The sequence below is a fragment of the Giraffa tippelskirchi genome, chromosome X (genome assembly GCF_054371585.1).
Source record: "Giraffa tippelskirchi isolate mGirTip1 chromosome X, T2T-mGirTip1v1.2.pri, whole genome shotgun sequence".
NCBI classification, from domain to species: Eukaryota; Metazoa; Chordata; class Mammalia; order Artiodactyla; family Giraffidae; genus Giraffa; species Giraffa tippelskirchi.
The window spans coordinates 41,590,137-41,608,510 of NC_137289.1; the positions used below are offsets into that span (position 1 = coordinate 41,590,137).

At 46.7% G+C, this 18,374-nt stretch overlaps 1 long non-coding RNA gene across 1 annotated transcript; it reads left to right on the plus strand.

The window, feature by feature from the left end:
* The first annotated feature begins 238 nt into the window (after positions 1–238).
* On the plus strand, positions 239–855 carry LOC145537092 (uncharacterized). The gene is made up of 2 exons (XR_014076199.1): positions 239–327; positions 548–855. It is a non-coding gene; the product is annotated as an uncharacterized LOC145537092 (long non-coding RNA).
* The last annotated feature ends 17,519 nt before the right edge of the window (positions 856–18,374 follow it).

The window sequence follows — 18,374 nt, forward strand, 5'->3', positions numbered from 1 at the left end:
AGATGTGAGAGGCCGTGTCACGTTCTAGAGAGGAACGTTGTCAGGGATCAGTGAGAGGTGGCCTCAGGTCCTAGAGAGGAATACCTCAGGGATCAGTGAGAGGCGGCGTCAGGTCCTAGAGAGGAAGACGTGAGGGACCACTGAGAGGCGGCATCATGTCCTAGAGAGGAAAGATTTCATGGAGCTCTGAGAGGCGGTGTCCGGTCCTAGGGAGGAAATACGCTACGGAGCCATAAGAGGCGGCGACCCGGCCTGGAGAGGAAAGACTGGAGTCTTGACGGGTGCTGTCACATCCTAGATAGGAAAGACGTCTGGGATCAGTGAGAGGTGGCGTCCCGTCCTAGAGAGGAAAGACGTCTGGGATCAGTGAGAGGTGGCGTCCGGTCCTAGAGAGGAAAGACGCCACGAAGCCGTCAGAGGTGGTGTCAAGGTCCTAGAAAGGGTTAGGGTTAGGGGTTAGGGGTTGGGTTAGGGTTTGCGGTTAGGGTTAGGGTTCAGTACCCACCTTGAGGCCAGGGTGCAGGCTCACGGCGTCCTCTCCCCTCAGCGGTGCAAGAGGCTAGTGTGCCAGTCTCAGCCACCTGCCCTGAAGACCGAGGAGCAGTCCAAGCACGAGCTGATGGACAAGGACAAGGAGGAGCAGCTGTTTCTCTTCACATAGCTCGCGGGGCTCCTTCTGGCTGAACAGAATCATAGACGGAGGCATGGGGAGCAGAGGCGGAGCCTGCACGCCAGCACTGGACCCCCGCCCTCGCCCCTCGTCCCCCATGCTTTGCCTTCAGACTCACCTTAAATAAAAGCTGTGTTGCTCAGGTACCTCCAGGCCTGTCTCGGGAGGCAGGCACGGTAACAAAATGTCAGTCTCCCCTCATTTGTCACTTAAACCAGCAAATGATAAGGGGTAGAGGAAGAGATGGTTGGATGGCCTCACCGACTGAATGGACGTGAGTTTTTAGCAAACTCCGAGAGATAGTGAAGGGACAGGGAAGGCTGGTGTGCTGCAGTCCATGGGGTCGCAGAGAGTCAGACATGACTCAGTGACTGAACAACAATGATAAGGGATGAGCCCATTTGGATGTCCTGTCAGTCAGCTGCTGAGACAGACGTCCTGCGGTGACTGGGGTGGGATCAATTGCAGTTCTGCACAAGGTGAGGTGGGAGATCAACTGCATGTTAACCTGAGGTGACAGGTAAAAACTCCAGTGTAAACCGAAGTGATGTGTGTGATCCACCCTGGGATCTTCTTCAGCTCCACCCAACACTGATGCGTTGTAGGATGACTCCTAGCTGCCAAGGAGCTCAAGTGTGGGAACAAGCACTGTTACACTTGAGGTGAGATGTAGGCTCAGACTCAGGCTCTCTGAGACGTAATTGTGAAGTTCATCCATTTTTCTACCTGAGGGATGTAGAGGATCATCTCTAGGTGGAACTGAGTGGAGGTGTGGGGTCAGCTCAACACAGAGGGTGAGGTGTGGCCTCAGCCCCGAAATCCAGGGAGGTGAGGTGTGGGTCACTGCCAGCTCCACCAAGGGTTTAGGTGTGGGTCAGCCCCCAACTCCTCCATGGGGTGAGGTGAGGGGTCAGCCCCCAACTACACATGGGGTGTTGTTTGAGGTCAGCCCCAGCTGCACCATGGGGTTTGGAGTGGCTTCACCCCCAGCTCCACTTGGGGTGAGAAGTGGGTTCAGCCCCAGCTCCACAGTGGGGCGAGATGTGGGATCAGCCCCAGGTCCACCTTGAGGTGAGATGTGGGGTCAGATCCAACTCCACCTGGGGTGAGTTGTGGGTCAGTGCTTGCTCCACAGTAGGGTGAGGTATGTCGTCAGCCCTAACACGTGTGGGATGAGGGGTGGGGTCAGGCCCATTTCCATTGTGGTGTGAGCTGTGGGATCAGCCCCAACTCCACGTGGGGTGAGGTATGGGTTCAGCCCCAGCTCCACCATGGGGTGAGGTGTGGCGTCAGCCCAACTGTTCTGTGGGGTGAAGTCTGGGGTCAGCCCCTAACTCCACCATGGGGTGAGATTGAGGTCAGCTCCAGCTCCACGTGGGGTGAGGTGTCGGTTCACACAACCCCACGAGGGGTGAGGTGTGGGGTCAGCACCAACTGTATGTGTGGTGAGGTGTGGGGTCAGTCTCAACTCCACATGGGGTGAGTTGTGTGGTGAGCACCAGCTCCACCATGGGGTGAGTTGTGCCGTCAGCCCCTGCTCCACCATCTGGTGAGGTGTGTGGTCAGCCAAAACGCCACCGTAGGGTGTGGTATGGAGTAAGATCCATCTCCACTGTGGGGTGAGGTGTGTGGTCAGCCCCAGGTCTACAGAGGGGTGAGGTCTGGGGTCTACCCCAAACTCCTCCATTGTGTGAGTTGTGGGGTGTGCCCCCAACTCCTCCGAGTGGTGAGGTGTGGTGTCAGCCCTAATTCCACCGTGGGATGAGGTGTTGGGTCAGCCCCAGGTCCACCATGGGGTGAGGTGTGTGGTCATCCACGACTCCACTGTAGGGTGTGGTGTGGGGTAAGGCCCATCTCTACCGTGGGGTGAGGTGTGGGGTCAGCCCTATCTCCACTGTGGAGTGAGTTGTGTGGTCAGCCCCAGCTCCACCGTGGGCTGAGGTCTGGGGTCTACTCACAAGTCCTCCGTGGGTTGAGGTGTGGGGTCAGTCCCCAACTCTTCCATGGGATGAGGTGTGTTGTCAGCCCCAAATCCACCGTGGGGTGATGTTTGGGTCAGCCCCACTGGGGGTGAGGTGTGGGGTCAGCACCAGCTCCACCATTGGGTGAGGTGTGGGGTCAGCTCCCAACCCCGCCACGTGGTGAGGTGTGGGGTCAGACCAACTCCTCTGTGGGGTGGGGTGTGTGCTCAGCCCCCAGCTCCACGTGGGGAGAGGAGTGGGATTAGCCAAAACTCCATGTGGGTTGAGCTGCGGAGTCAGCCCCATCTCCACCTGGGTTGAAATGTGGTATCAGACCCAGGTCCACCGTGGGCTGAGGTGTGGGATCAACCGCCAACTCCACGTGGGTTGTTGTGTGGGGTTAGTGCAACTCTACATGGGATGAGGTGTGGGATCACCGCAAGGTCCACCTTGAGGTGAGGTGTGGGGTCAGATCCAACTCCACTTGGGGTGAGTTGTGGGTTCAGCCAAAGCTCCACAGTTGGTTGAGGTATGTCGTCAGCCCTAACACACGTGGGATAAAGTGTGGGGTCAGGCCCATTTCCACCGTGGTGTGAGCTATGGGATCAGCCCCAACCCACAGCCAGCAATTCCATTTGGGGTGAGGTGTGGGGTCAGCCCCCAACCCAAAGTGGGGTGAGGTGTAAATCAGGCGGAAATCCACTTGGGGTCAGGTGAGGGGTCCACCCAACTCCACGTGCAGTGAGGTGTGGTGTCAGCCCCGAATGCACCATGGGATGAGATGTTGGGTCAGCCCCACTGGGGGTGAGGTGTGAGGTCAGCACCAGCTCCACCATGGGGTGAGGTGTGGGTTCAGTCCCCAACTCCTCCGTGGGGTGAGGTTTTGGATCAGTCCCAACTTCATCATGGGGTGAGGTGTGGGGACAGCCCCCAACTGCTCCATGGGGTGAGATGTGGGGTCATTTCCCAACCCCTCCATTGGTGAGGTGTGTATTCAGCTCCAACTCCATCATTGGGTGAGGTGTGGGTTCCTGCCTCATCTCCTCCGTGGGGTGAGGTATGGGATCAGCCCCAGGTCCACCATGGTGTGAGGTGTGGGGTAAGCCCTACTGTGGGCTTAGGTTGTGGGTAAGCCCCCACCGTGCGGTTAGGTGTGGTGTCAGCCACAATTCCACAATGGGGTGAGGTGTGGGGTCAGCCCATGCTCCACCATGGGGTGAGGTGTGGGGTCAGTCTGCAACTCTTCCGTGGGATGAGGTGTGGTGTCAGCCCCAAATCCACCGTGGGGTGAGGTGTTGGGTCAGCCCCACCAGGGGTGAGGTGTGGGGTCAGCCCCAGCTGCACCATGATATGAGGTGTTGGGTCAGCCCCAGGTCCACCGTCGGATGGTGTGTTGAATCAGCCCCAGATCCACTTGGCTTGAGGTGTGGGGTTGGGCCCAGCTCCACCGACAGGTGAGGTGTGAGGTGAGCCTCAGCTCATCCGTGGCGAGACGTGTGGTGTCAGCCCCAGCTCCTCCGTGTGGTGAGGTGTGGGGTTAGAACCAGCCGGCCCATGGGGTCAGGTGTCGGATCAGTACCAGCTCAACCGTTGGGTGAGGTGTGGTGTCAGCCCGAGCTCTACCGTGGGGTCAGGTGTGGGGTCAGCTCAAGCTCCACTGTGGGGTTAGTAGTGGGGTCAGCCCCAGCTCCACCACTGGGTGATGTGGGGTCAGCCCCAGCTCCCCCATGGGGTGAGGTGCGAGGTCAGCCCCAAATCCACCATGGGGTGAGGGGTCGTAAAGGGAAGAGGAGAAGGGAGCGACAGAGGATGAGATTGTGTGGATGGCACCACCGACTCAATGGACGTGAGTTTGAGCAAACTCCGGGAGATCATGAGGGACAGGGAGGCCTGGCGTGCTGCAGTCCATAGGGTCACAGAGTGTGGGTCACGACTTGGGGACTGAACAACAAAGAGGTACTCATAAGCAAAACTCTTAAGGTTGCTATTTCAGGGAATGGCCACAAGGCGGCAGGATTCTTGCATGCCCAGTTGTGATAACCTTGGCAATGAAAACTTTCGAGTTTTAACTCAGGACTGTAATTTAATATGGAATGTACCTGAAGAAACACCCCAAAGCTTGTGTGTTCTTCCTGAACATTCTTATGTATTTATTTTAATAATTTTATGTATTTATTGGCCATGCCACGCGGCTCGTGGGATCTTTATTTCCCTGCCCAAGGATCGAACCTTCGCCCTCTGCATTGGCAGCATAGAATCTTAACCACTGAACTGCAGGGAAGTCCCCCTGAGCATTCTTTTTTTAAACGAACCTTTATTTTATACTGTAGTGGCACTGACATACTATGTGTTGTTGGTGGCAGGTGAACGGAATGTATTTTCTATTTTGTTGTTGTTGTTCAGTCGCCAAGTCATGTCTGACTCTTTTTGTAGGAGCGTTCCCTTTTTATCAGGCCCTGTTACACTGGTAAAACATCTATTTGTGTATACATAAGTGTACTTAATTATAAATGTCTAGGTACATAGATACATAAACGTCCAGATTGATAGTGATATAAATGTCTAGGTACATAGATATATAAATGTCTATATGCATAGATATATAGATACATAAATACCTAGATACATAGAAACATAAATATCTATATACATAGACATATCAATATCTGTATACATGGAAGATGGTTACACAGTGGAAAATGCAAGAGACAACCTTATCGACAAAATAAGTGATAAAGATCGTGGCCTTTATAAGAGTATACTAGGAGAGAGAAACATAAACAATTTCAAACAAAGAGAACAAAGCTAACCACGATTCATGTAACTAGTTTTAATCTGGTGGCAATAAACCAAGTCCCCAGGGGAGTCAGTAGATGATGGCAAATTCTGGAAGGGTCAGATAGTGAAAACAAATTCAATGTTTCATCTTTGTTTACAAAGTATACCTTATCAATTTATGGATTCATACTTGTTGATACCTCCTTAAGTATGTATCATCCTATATATATCCTCACATGGCCACATCCAAACTGTTTCAACTCAAATCATTCCAAGCATAACTCCAACTTGTTGCAACTCTAGTTAGTCAGTTGTTGCAATTTCATGAAACAGGCACATTGTGATTCTTTCGTATAGACCAGTAAAGGCTAGGGTTTCTGTCTAATGTTTTTTTTAGAGGCCTTAGAAATCATTGAAAATTTCAACTCTTCTCCCTGCTTCACCTTGTTCTGATTCAATCGACATGGGAAGAGCTGTGGAAAGAGTGTTTAATATAATCTGAACTCACCAGGTATCTATTATTTGGTGTACATGAAGATCTGAGAAGTAGACTTTGATGGGTATAACAAGAAATATTGTGGATGTAGAACATAATTAGAAATTGCGAGAGTCATTTGACCAGAGAACAATCACAATGGGTCAACTTTATCTCCCACACCCATGAGGACAAGTTTATCTTGGTAATAACATCAGCAACTGAGGAGTGAAAGTGTTATATCACTGTGAAAAATGATTATGAAAAGAAATCTATGAAATGTTTTCATAGATAGAACACAACTTTCCAAGAGGCTTTAAATTTCAGGTAAATGTTTTATTCTTTGAAATCTTGAGTGGATTACAGACTCGGTGTACGTTTTACAGACTGTTCCAAGTAACATTCTATTCCATCCTGGAACGAATACATCACTTTGATTCATGCCCTTGTGACACACTTAATCAGACTTGGAGACAATCTATGTTGGAGAGTGCTGTCAACCAATTTGTGCATACCAGCTGCAGATCTGACAAGAAACATTTACTCTCCCGTGGTTGTTGCTGTTCAGTTGCTGAGTTGTGTCTGACTCTTTGTGACCCCATGGACTGCAGCACGCCAGGAATCCCTGTCCTTCACCATCTCCTGGAGATTGCTCAAACTGCTGTCCACTGAATTGGTGATGCCATCCAACCATCTCTCCCTCTGTCGTCCCCTTCTCCATTTGCCTTCAATCTTTCCCAGTATCAGTCTTTTCCAGTGGGTCGGCTCTTCACATCAGGTGGCCGAAGGATTGGAGCTTTGGTTTCAGCATCAGTCCTTCCTATGAATATTCAGGACTGATTTCCTTTAGGATTGACTGGTTTGATCTCCTTGCAGTCCAAGGGACTCTCAAGAGTCTTCTCTAGCACCACAGTTTGAAAGCATCAGTTCTTCGGTGCTCTGCCTTCTTTGTGGTCCTACTCTCACATCCGTATATGACTACTGCAAAAACCGGTAGCTTTTACTCCCACATACGGGATGTCAAATTTGCTTTTACATACTGCCTGCTGTATTTAGACTCTCGGTTCAGACTTCATGTAACCATGTAGTGTTGTATTTAAATCCAATTTGAAACAAAGCTTTAAGAATGTTTTGCCTACCAGTAGCGTTCTATTTTCACCAGCACCTCTTACCTTGGTGTGACATCTCAAAACTCAGAAATCCTTACATGTTGATATGAATATCAATTTCATTGTAGCAGAGTTTGAACAGAGAAGTGAAAAAATCAGGATGCCTATTTTATCCGATTTCTCCAGGCAGAAAATTGAAGCTGCTTGTTGCTGTTCAGTCACTCAGTCGTGTCCAACTCTTTGCGACCCCATAGATTTCAGCACGCTGGGCTTCCCTGTCCTTCACCATCTCCCCGAGTTGGCTCAAACTCATGTCCGTTGGGTCGGTGATGCCATCCAACCATCTCGCCCCCCGTCGTCCCCTTCTTCTTCTGCCGTCAGTCTTTGAAATTGAAACTGTTAGAAGGCAGAGTTCATGCAGCTTATGGGCTCCTTGACTCAATCTTTTTGCAGGAATTTTCTTATGTATTTTTTCAAGTGTGACCTTTCCTTCATATAATAGCCAATAACAGAATTAGAAGAAACTAATTTGAAATGACGGAATGTTTCCACCCTGACAATCTGAACACAAAGAAACCAGTGGGAACTGCAAAGATCTGGGGTCAGGCTTTTAAGAATATTTTAGGTTGGCAAATAATAACCAATATGCTTTCAATTTGAACAATGTTTATTCTGATAAAGAAGATCCTTTTCTAGAAGGCTTCCAGTGTGGCTGCCTCCTGCTGGAAGCCTTGGATGATGGAATCAGGGCACTTTCTGTCTGTCTGTACAGGACCCTGGGCTCATCTCTAAGAAATCCCTGGATCTCCCCTGCATCCTGACCACCATGTGCCCAAAGATATTGGTAACGGTTTGGTTTTGCCTGTTGAAGTGTTTAATGACAAAGATTCTTTCAGTTTCCTGGTGTGGGTGACATGTGGAGCCCAGTGATGATTTTTTCTTTAAGAACCTTACTTGCTAGTGAAAGGTTGTTGCTGAGCCACAGAAAAACGGCCGGGATTCTTGGCCTCTGGAGGAGAAGAATTCAATCCTGGGCCAGAGACGAGGCTGGATCGCTCAGAGCTTTGGTGTGATCAAGTTTTATTAAAGTATAAAGGAGATAGAGAAAGCTTCTGACATAGGCATCAGAAGGGGGCAGGAAGAGCACCCCCCTGCTAGCCTTCAGCTGGATGTTATATAGTCACTAGCAGTTTGTTAATGTAAGGAAGAAATGTCTTATACTCAGACATTGTTCCCCTAATCTATGTAAATGAAACTATTTGCATGATCTGCCTTTCTGCAAAATTCAAGTCAATCGTTTTATGACTCGGCATGTCCAGTGACCAGATTATTCGAAAATACATCCTATGGATGAGGGGTCTGGTGCCATTCTGAGTTTAACATGCTGGTTTGCCAGGTAGGTTCTGAGCCATTAGGCGGAAGACAGCATTTGGGGTAAATGCAGAGTACATTAACATAGCTTAAGACAAACATTTCCTTAAGAAAAATGCATTGGTTAACTCAAAGTTTGAGAATAGTTAACTTCAGGTGAAACCAGGTGTCATGGCAACACAGTATTTTTTTTTAATACATTTATTTATTTTAGTTGGGGTCTAATTACTTGACAATATTGTAGCAGTTTTTGCCATCCATTGACATGAATCAGCCATGAGTTTACATGTGTTCCCCTTCCTGGACCCCCCTCCCACCTCCCTCCCCATCCCATCCCTCTGGGTCATCCCATTGCCCCAGCCCTGAGGGTGGGACATTCTGGGAGAATAGCATTGAAACATGTATATTATCATATGTGAAACAGAACACCATTCCATGTTCGATGCATGAGACAACACAGTATTTTAAGAGAAACCTCTTTTAAATTTGTATAGAGAAGGGGAAAAATATCGCTAGTTTGTTTTTTCCTGCCGCTTAAGAGAGATAAAATGCCTGACACTTGCAGCCTATTTCCTCCGTTTGGAGACCCCTGGCCTTCCTGCCTGTTGCCCTCTCTCATTCCCCCCTTTTCTTTTAGGAGAATTATGTTGCCTAGGGAAAAGGGATGTCGTTTTTGTTCCATAACTGCTTCCAAGCTGACAAGGGGCGTTGTTCCTAAATTATTGAGGCAACATATTCTCCTAACTCTCATATTGAGGGTGTCTGATCCAGGGGCCCCGAATAGTAGTTGGAGGAAGCTGCAGCAGTAGCAGGCATTTAAGCCACCATCACCATCTGTAACTTAAAAGCTCTCATGCACCTAGAAACAAATCCAGTTACACAGTTACGGATGCAGGGAGTAAACAGCAAAAACAAAATCACCAGAATTATTGTAATTAAACTAGTTTTCCCCCATGGGGAACTAGTTAACGTCTCCCAAAGTGAGGCAATCGAGGCTCCAGGAGTATCCATAGCCCCAATCATCTTGTTCATGTGTTTAGCAAAATGAGTAACGTTGGTGCTCGTATCAGGTATATATGTACAGCACTGGGTATGAATAATGGCACAAGTTCTTCGTTGCGCAGCTCTCCGAATATCTAAAGCCAATCTGTTTTGTAAAACCACCTTTCTAATTTGTGCTTGTTCAGCATTAAGAGCTGAAATAGCTTTTTGAGAATCTTGCAATGCCTGTTGAGTAAAATTAGTCAAAGCACCTACTCGTAGCATAACGTCTGTAGTTCCCAAAGAGGGAACAAACATTGCAGCCAAATAATCATACCAGTGAAATATAGACCTTGCCCACCGAGTTTTAAGGTGGGGTAAATTAGCAGGTTTTTTTGGAAGCTCTGAAAAGATAGAGCCGTGAGTAAAGGCGAGACCTAGGGTGCATCTCCCTGTCCAACCAGGGGGAAGCCATGCCCATAGGTAAGAGCCACATATCCAATAAGTCCCGTTTGGAGCAAGCCAGCGTGACTGAGATATCCAGTCCCAATCAGTGCCTGGCCAGACAAAGGGAGGACCTGAATTGGGGTTGGAAAACACGGGAATGATTACATTGCATATTTCCCGAGGCAAAAGTCCCAAGTGTTTCCAATCATTATAATTAAGTTGTTGACTAACTTCCGGGGATGGCTGTATTTGTTCCCAGCATATAGGGGCAGTAGATATTAGACGTCCTTTTTCAGGAGTTAGCCATATAACCTCATCCCATATTTGATAAACATCAGGTAAAAAGCCATTAGATCTAGACCTATTTGCCTTATGTGTGGCAAAAGAGTCATTAAACCGAGACAATGTATAATCAAAATTAAAAGTCACGTTATGTCCATAGTTAAGGTACAAAGTGTTGCACCAGTCCATTTTAGGGTTGTTAGATGTCATTAGTTTAAGAAGAGGCGTCACATAGGATTGTTGTCGAAGGTATTCGCAGACTTGGAGAAAGTCTTTTCCTTGAAGTGGAGATGTCCACCACGGGAAGCCTTCCACTGATGAAGAGGGGAGTGCTCCGCAGACCCAGCAGTTAGACCGATTATGAAAGGCAGCGTAGGAGTGAGCCCAGGACAGGAAGGCATTATCTTGAGGATCAAACGGCAGACTCAGGACCTTTGGAGTCAGCAGAAGTAGGCTCACATAGATGATCAGGCCCATCTGAAAGGTACAAAGTCAGAGCATAGAAAGTCAAGACATAAAATGAAGCCACTTAGTTCTGGTCAGGGTGCCACCTCTTAACTCGAGTGTGATGTACCCACGAATCAATTCCTGGCACTTTGACAGCTGTGGGAGAAGAAAGAATAACTTGGCAAGGACCTTCCCAGAGGGGCTCAAGGGATTGGCCACCAGACCCAAAGTTTGTATGAGGACCTCAGTTCCTGGCTCAAATAGAGGCTTGCTTGACTCAGAGGCTGGGTCAGGAGTCCTCTCCCGGAGTTCTGTTAATGCCTGTTGAAAAGCTGAGAGCCGAGTTACATAATTAGTTAATTCCAAGGCTTCAGGGTCTATAACAATGTCTGTGCGTAAGAAACGCCTTCTATAAATACATTTAAAGGGGGACAGTCCCTCCTTTTTGGGGGCAGTTCGAGCCCTCATTAAAGCTATGGGTAGGACTTTAATCCAATTGTCCTGAGTCTCTTGAGTTAATTGACGCAGGTGTCTTTTGATAATGTCATTAGCTTTTTCAACCTTTCTTGAGGATTGGGGTCTCCAGGAACAGTGTAAGTGATATTCTATTCCTAGAGCTTTAGACACCCCCTGAGTTACGGCAGCTTTAAAGGCGGAGCCGTTGTCACTCTGAAGGCTCCGTGGCAGCCCAAACCTTGGGATAATTCTATGGATTAAAATCTTTATAACCTCCTTAGCCTGTTCACTAAGACAGGGAAAAGCCTCAATCCATTCAGTAAAAGTATCCACCCACCCAAACTTGTAAGCAAGAATATCCATTAGCAAAAAAAAAAAAAAAAAAAAAAAAAAAAATATCCATTAGCTTTTGGCATATGAGTAAAATCAATTTCCCACCCAGTCCTCTCCAGGATACTTTCCACTTCGTTGTAATCCAGATTTTGCCAGCTTTTTAGTCTTTGGGTTATTTTTTTGACAAACCTCACACCTTTTGATAATGTTCTCTCAAGTTTTTATTACATTTTTACCTTCAAACAAATGAGAAGCCATCTGGTAAGTACTCTCTGCACCCAAATGAAAACTCTGGTGTAAACCCTTAAGGATTTTCCATTGAGCATTTTCAGGAATTATTAATCATCCATCTTCGGACTGTAACCATCCTTTATCAGTAATCTTTGCTCCTCTTTTCTCATCTTTCTAATTCTTCCTCAGTATATTGTGGTTTTTCCCGCTCCACAGGACCTGTCCAGATCAAAGGCGTCTGTAGTGAAGGGGATTGGGTAAAGTGCTGCTTTTCTGGCGTCAGCCAGCTGATTACCTTCGGGCTATTTTACTCCCATCCCTGTTGTGTCTTTTGCAATGCATAACAGCTACTTCCTTAGGACAATATATAGCAGTTAAAAGTCTCCCGATCTCTCTGAAATGTTTAATAGGTTCTCCTGTTGCTGTGTTAAACTGCCTTTCTTTCTATATGGCAGCACAAGCATGTAAAGTCAAATAAGCAGACTTAGAATCAGTGTAGATATTTACTCGCTGCCCTTTGTTTAACTCTAGAGCTCGGGTCAGAGCCACAAGCTCCGCTAACTGAGCACTAGTTCCCTGGGGGAGAGATTTTGTTTTGAAAACCTGTTCAGCCATCACCACTGCATAACCTGCTTTATGCTTTCCATCTCGAACAAGAGAACTGCCATCTGTAAATATTTCCATGTCAGGATTGTCTAATGGGGTATCCATTAGATCTTCCCGAGCTGCATAGTTTAAAGTTAGAAATTGGGAACAATCACGATCTGGTGTTTCATTTTCCTTCTCAGGAAGGAAAGTGGCAGGATTTAAATTCCCACAAACCTTAAGCTTAGTTACTGGTCCTTCTAACAACAATGACTGATATTTAAGAAGCCTACTGTCTGTCATCCAGATATTAACCTTAGAATTTAAGATTCCACTCACATCATGAGAAGTCAGTACAGTAAGGTTTCATCCATTAATTATTTTTAAAGCTTCTGGTGCTAATAAAGCCGCTGCTCCAATTACTCTTAGGCGGTGGGGCCACCCACGTGAAATTACATCTAATTGTCGGCTTAGATAAGCAATAGGTTGCTGGTGAGGTCCTCGGGGTTGTGTTAAAACTCCCAAGGCCATACCTTTTCTTTTAGTGACAAACAAATTAAATTCTGACCCTGTGGGCAAGCTCAGAGCGGGAGCTTGCAGGAGAGCCGCCTGTAGAACCTTAAAAGCCTTTTGAGTATCTGGAGCCCAAACCAGTTTGTCGGTTTGGGCCTGCTGAGTTTCAGCGATAAGTTTATATAAAGGCCGGGCAAGTTCCCCATAACCCGGAATCCAAATGCGACAGTAGCCTGTGATTTCCAAAAATCCTCTCGGTTGTCTTAAAGTCATAGGTAGGGGATGATTTAGTATAGGTTTAATTCTCTCGGGGCCTATGGCCCTAGTCCCTTCTGATATGATTAGGCCCAGATATCTAACAGATTGTTGACAAAGCTGAGCCTTTTCTCTTGATGCCTTGTAACCGCAGCCTGCCAGAAAGTTTGAGACATCTTCTGAGGCTTGTGAACAAGCTTCCTCTGTCTCAGCACAGAGCAAAATATCATCTACATATTGTAACACCACCGCTCCAGAACTATGAAAGTGTTGTAGATCCCGGGACAAACTTTGTCCAAATAAGTGAGGACTGTCACGAAATCCCTGGGGCAAAACTGTCCAGGTTAACTGAGACGCTGGCTGCGTAGGGTCTTCAACGGCAAATAGAAATTGACTTTCCTCCGCCAAAGGCACTGAATAGAAGGCATCTTTTAAATCCATTACTGAGAAATATTTGGCTCGTTCAGGAATTTCAGACAATAGAGTATAAGGATTAGGCACCACAGGATGTAAAGGAACTACAGCCTCATTTATTATTCCTAAGTCTTGAACTAGTCTCCAGTTACCATTTGATTTCTTTATACCCAAAATAGGAGTGTTGCATGGACTGTTACAGGGAATTAATAGTCCCTGCTCCTTTAAATTTTCGATGATGGGTCTTAACCCTTCCTTAACCTCAGGTTTTAGTGGATACTGCTTCTTATGTGGGAATAAGTGCTCAATTCTTTGAGCTTATCAACTACAAGAATAGCATTTTGTGCTCGACCCACCGATTTTCCATCAGCCCATACTCTAGGGTTTACATTTGGTTCAATTAAAGGGAGAGAAAGGGAGGGCTCCATATTCATGAAAACAGAGGCATGGACATTACTCAGTATCTCTCTCCCCAAAAGGGGTGAGGGCGATTCTGGCACGATCAGAAACTCGTGTGAAAATAGCACCGAATCCCAGTCACAACTGACAGAAACACAGAAGTAATACCTTTTGGCTCGTCCAGACAGTCCCATTATGGAAGCGAATCGGGAAGAAAGTGGGCCAGGGGCTTCAGTAAGCACGGAGTAAGTTGCCCCAGTATCTAAAAGGAAATTGACGGATTGGCCTCTCACAGTTATTAATACCCGGGGTTCCTCAGGTGTAATTAGGACGGGAGCTTGTGTGGGGACCCCCGGGCACCTTCAGTCCTGATTGTCTTGAGAGTCAGACCCCTGAAACCTACGCCTCTGCGGGCAGTCTCTCCTCCAGTGTGGTCCTTTGCAGACAGGACCTGGAGCCGGGGGCGGCTTAAATGCCTGAGGGCAATCCCGCTTGAGGTGCCTCTCCTTTCCACAGTAAGAGCAAACCCATCCCTTTTCACCTGGGTCCCTCTGGGCATTTTTCTCAGGCTATTTAAGAACAGTTCTTACAGCCATTGCGAAGGCTTCCGCCTTTTTCTTTGTCTTTTTCTGCCTTTCTTTCTTTTCTTCATATTCCCTACCATAATAGACTGTCTGAGCCAGTTGTAACAGATTATCTAAAGACTGGTTAGGTCCATACGCCCGTTTTAATAGCTTACGGCGGATATCTGGAGCCGACCGAGTGAGAAATCCATCTTTTGAGATCGCTTTTCCCTCCTCACTTTCGGGATCAATCTCAGTGAATCTGCGAAGGGCTTCTCTCAGTCTATCTAGGAATTGACCAGGAGCTTCCTTTTCCTCCTGTTTTATGTTTGCCAATTTGCCATAGTTTAAAGGCTTAGCACGCGCCTGCCTGAGTCCTTCAAGAATACATCTGACAAAATGACTCTGACCCCATCTTCCTTTAGCTGTGTTGTAGTCCCAATCTGGTTCTATAGTTGGGACCGCCTGATTCTCAGTGGGGAGAGCGGCTGTTTCGTCCTCCCTCTTCCCTACTGATTCATTACCAAGCCATTTATCTCCATAAGCAACTGCTTTTTCCAAGACTCGACTCTTTGAGTCGGGAGTCAGCGTGTGTCCCAAGATATACATCACATCCTTCCAAGTAAGGTCATAAAGCAAAGTAACACCTTTAAAAGCTCTAATATATTTTTCTGGGTCCTCTAAATAGTCTCCCAGATCCTCCTTAATTCTTTGTATTTCTTCATAAGAAAAAGGCTTATTCACTCTCATAGACTGATTATTTCTCCCGGTGGGTGCTTCATGAAGAGGCAACAGCTTGTGCCGCTGTTCCTCAGTCTCTCTGGCTGCTCTGCGCAGAAGATCCCAGGGATAGATTGGAGAAACCTGATTTTCTTTCTCTCCTTGTCTCCTGTCTTCCATCCCATCTCTTACTTCGATGGTCTGAGTTTCTACTGAAACCAAAGTAGTCTGAGGTCGTACTGAGACAGGTGTTGGTTCGACCTCTATATGGGCACTTTGAATCTCAGTTTGGGTTTCCACTGAGACCAAGGCAGCCCTTCTTGCGGGGGGGGGGTGGTTCTGGTTTTCAGTTGGGAGCCCCGGGTATGGGGGCAAAGTAGGAGGACAGGAGGGAGCTGAAGGTGTCACACCCAAACCTACACCCTTAGGACACAAGTCTGGCATATTTCGCAGAGAGAAAAAGGGCAACACATATGCTACTTCTACCCATTTCTCTTGTTTTTTTTACAGAACCGGTCTAATTGTAGAACAGTATTATACTTAAGAGACCCTCCAACTGGCCACCGTTCGCCATCCTCCAGTGGGTACCGCGGCCATGCAGTATCACATAGGAAGACCAGGTGTGTCTTCTTTAAGCCCTGGGGATCAAATCTATCCTAGTTTTTCAGGATACAGTTCAAAGGAGTGAGGCTGGAATTGTTAGCTCCCATCTGTAAGAGAGAAAAAAAGCGACCAGCGCCCTCTTTCTCTCGGAGGCGTCCCTCCCTGCTCTAGATGGGGGTGTAGACAGACTTGACACCAAAGCTTTTCTTTTTCTGGTCGGACTTAGTCTGTCCCTTACCGACGCAGGCGCCGTACTCGTCCCTCCCGGTTCTACCACCGAGACGGGGTGGGGATGCACCAGGGGTAGACCTGATGGCATCCCTGACTGACGTCCAGCTCCTCGCCGTTAAAACCTTGCTTGCCTCTGATGCCACCCGGGGTGCAATCAGAGTAACCTTCCAGAATGCCTCCCAGACCAAGACCGCTGGAGGAGACATTTGTCACCTGAGTGCCTGTGCACGACCCTGAATATATTCCTGACCACAATAAGACCAATGCGCACATAAAACTGAGATGTTCCTTCCAAGCATCACCACACCAGTATAAGAGCCTCGTCTGGGCCACTAAGAGCCAGTGTTACCAAAGGAAAAAACATCCATTGCAGTTCCAATCTGAGTAACTTTTAACCTCAGAGATGTTCCCGCAGCTAGAGCTCCATCTAGCTTCCAAACTTTCGATTCCTAGCGAGGCTAGGCGCTTGCTGACTACCAACCTCAAGTTTGGGACCCAAGGAACAGTACACAGTAACAGCATAGATCACAAGTCCCTTGAAAGTCTATGACCCGACAGATAGGTTAGTACTTCTAATTCCCAAGGAGCTATGAAATGGTCAAAGAGACCGAAAAGTTTGACCGAGAAAGGAGAGTTCGGTCCACACGCTTTGCCCATTTCTGCTCGGTCCCCAAAGGAGACACTGGGTGCCTCTTGGCATTGGCAGGTCGGTATAAACCCCCGACAGGTTTCTGCCATAAGCCGTATGAGGTCACCGCGGAACCGCAGAGCAGGGCTCCTCACTTCTTTCACGCAGATTCACACAAGCACGCCGTAGAGTTAGTAAAGTACAGCAGAAAACGTGTTCGCTCGGAGAACAAAGAACTAGAGCTCTAAGCATCCTTACCTTGTGGTGAAGAATTCCGGACGAGCCCGCAAGATGAAAGGGTGTTGCTGAGCCACAGAAAAACGGCCGGGATTCTTGGCCTCTGGAGGAGAAGAATTCAATCCTGGGCCAGAGACGAGGCTGGATCGCTCAGAGCTTTGGTGTGATCAAGTTTTATTAAAGTATAAAGGAGATAGAGAAAGCTGACATAGGCATCAGAAGGGGGCAGAAAGAGTACCTCCCTGCTAGTCTTCAGCTGGATGTTATATAGTCACTAGCAGTTTGTTAATGTAAGAAAGGAATGTCTTCAACTCAGAGTGACACCACACCCCTCATCCATAAGATGTATTTTCGAATAATCTGGGCACCGGACATTCCAGGCCATAAAAGGATTGACTTGAATTTTGCAGAAAGGCAGATCATGCAAATAGTTTCATTTACATAGATTAGGGGAACAATGTCTGAGTATAACATACTGGTTTGCCAAGTAGGTTCTGAGCCTTAGGCGAAAGACAGTGTTTGGGGTAAATGCACAGTACATTAACATAGCTTAAGACAAACATTTCCATAAGAAAAATGCATTGGTTAACTCAAAGTTTGAGAGTAGTTAACTTCAGCTGAAACCAGGTGTCATGGCAACACAGTATTTTAAGAGAAACCTCTCAAATTTGTATAGAGAAGGGAAAAAATATCGCTAGTTTGTTTTTTCCTGCCGCTTAAGAGAGATAAAATGTTTGACACTTGCAGCCTATTTCCTCCATTTGGAGACCCCTGGCCTTCCTGCCTGTTGCCCTCTCTCAAAAACGTGCTCAGTGTTATACATGATTTCAAGTTATGAGTCCTTCATGAAAATATTATTAGAAGACTATTTAAGCAAAATAATCACTGATGGTATAAACAGCAGCAGAAGTTCTGCTGAGCAGTAGATCTATTTAAACCTCAGATTAAAGATAAAACTCCTGAAGAATTTATGGTAATAAAACACAATGGAAATGCTGCAATGGAAATACGGAAATAAGATAACTTTTTAGAGTAGACTGGTGAAACTAAAATAATGAGATACCACTACACACTTATTGGAATGGTCAAATACAAAAATCTGACAAACCAATTACTGGCAAAGATGAGGAACCACAGGAACTCTCATTCCTTGTTAGTGGGATTGCAAAATGGTAGAATCACTTTGGAAGCAATTTCTTACAGAGCTAAACATTGTCATACCACATGATCTATCAATTACACTCCTAGACTGCTCATCAAATGATTTGCTAGTTAATACCCACACAAAAACATGCACATGAATTTTATAACAGCTTAATTCATACTCTCTCTCTCTCACCCACAAATTGGAAGCAACCAAAGTGTCCTTTAGTAGACGACTGGGTAAACAAACTTTGGTACATCAACATAGCAGAATATTATTCAAGAATAAAAAGAAATTAGCTAGCAAATCACAAAAAGAGATGGATGAAATCTGAATGAATGTTATAAAGTAAAATAAGCTAGTCTGGAAAAGGTTATACACTGCATGCTGCCAATTATACGACACTCTGGAAAAGGTCAAACTGTAGAGCAAATAAAAAATATCAGAGGCTTTTTTCTTTTGCTTCAGAATAGTTTTATTAGTTTGGATAAGGTATGTCAACAATCAACAATTCCTCTCCTACTCTGACATACAAATCCAC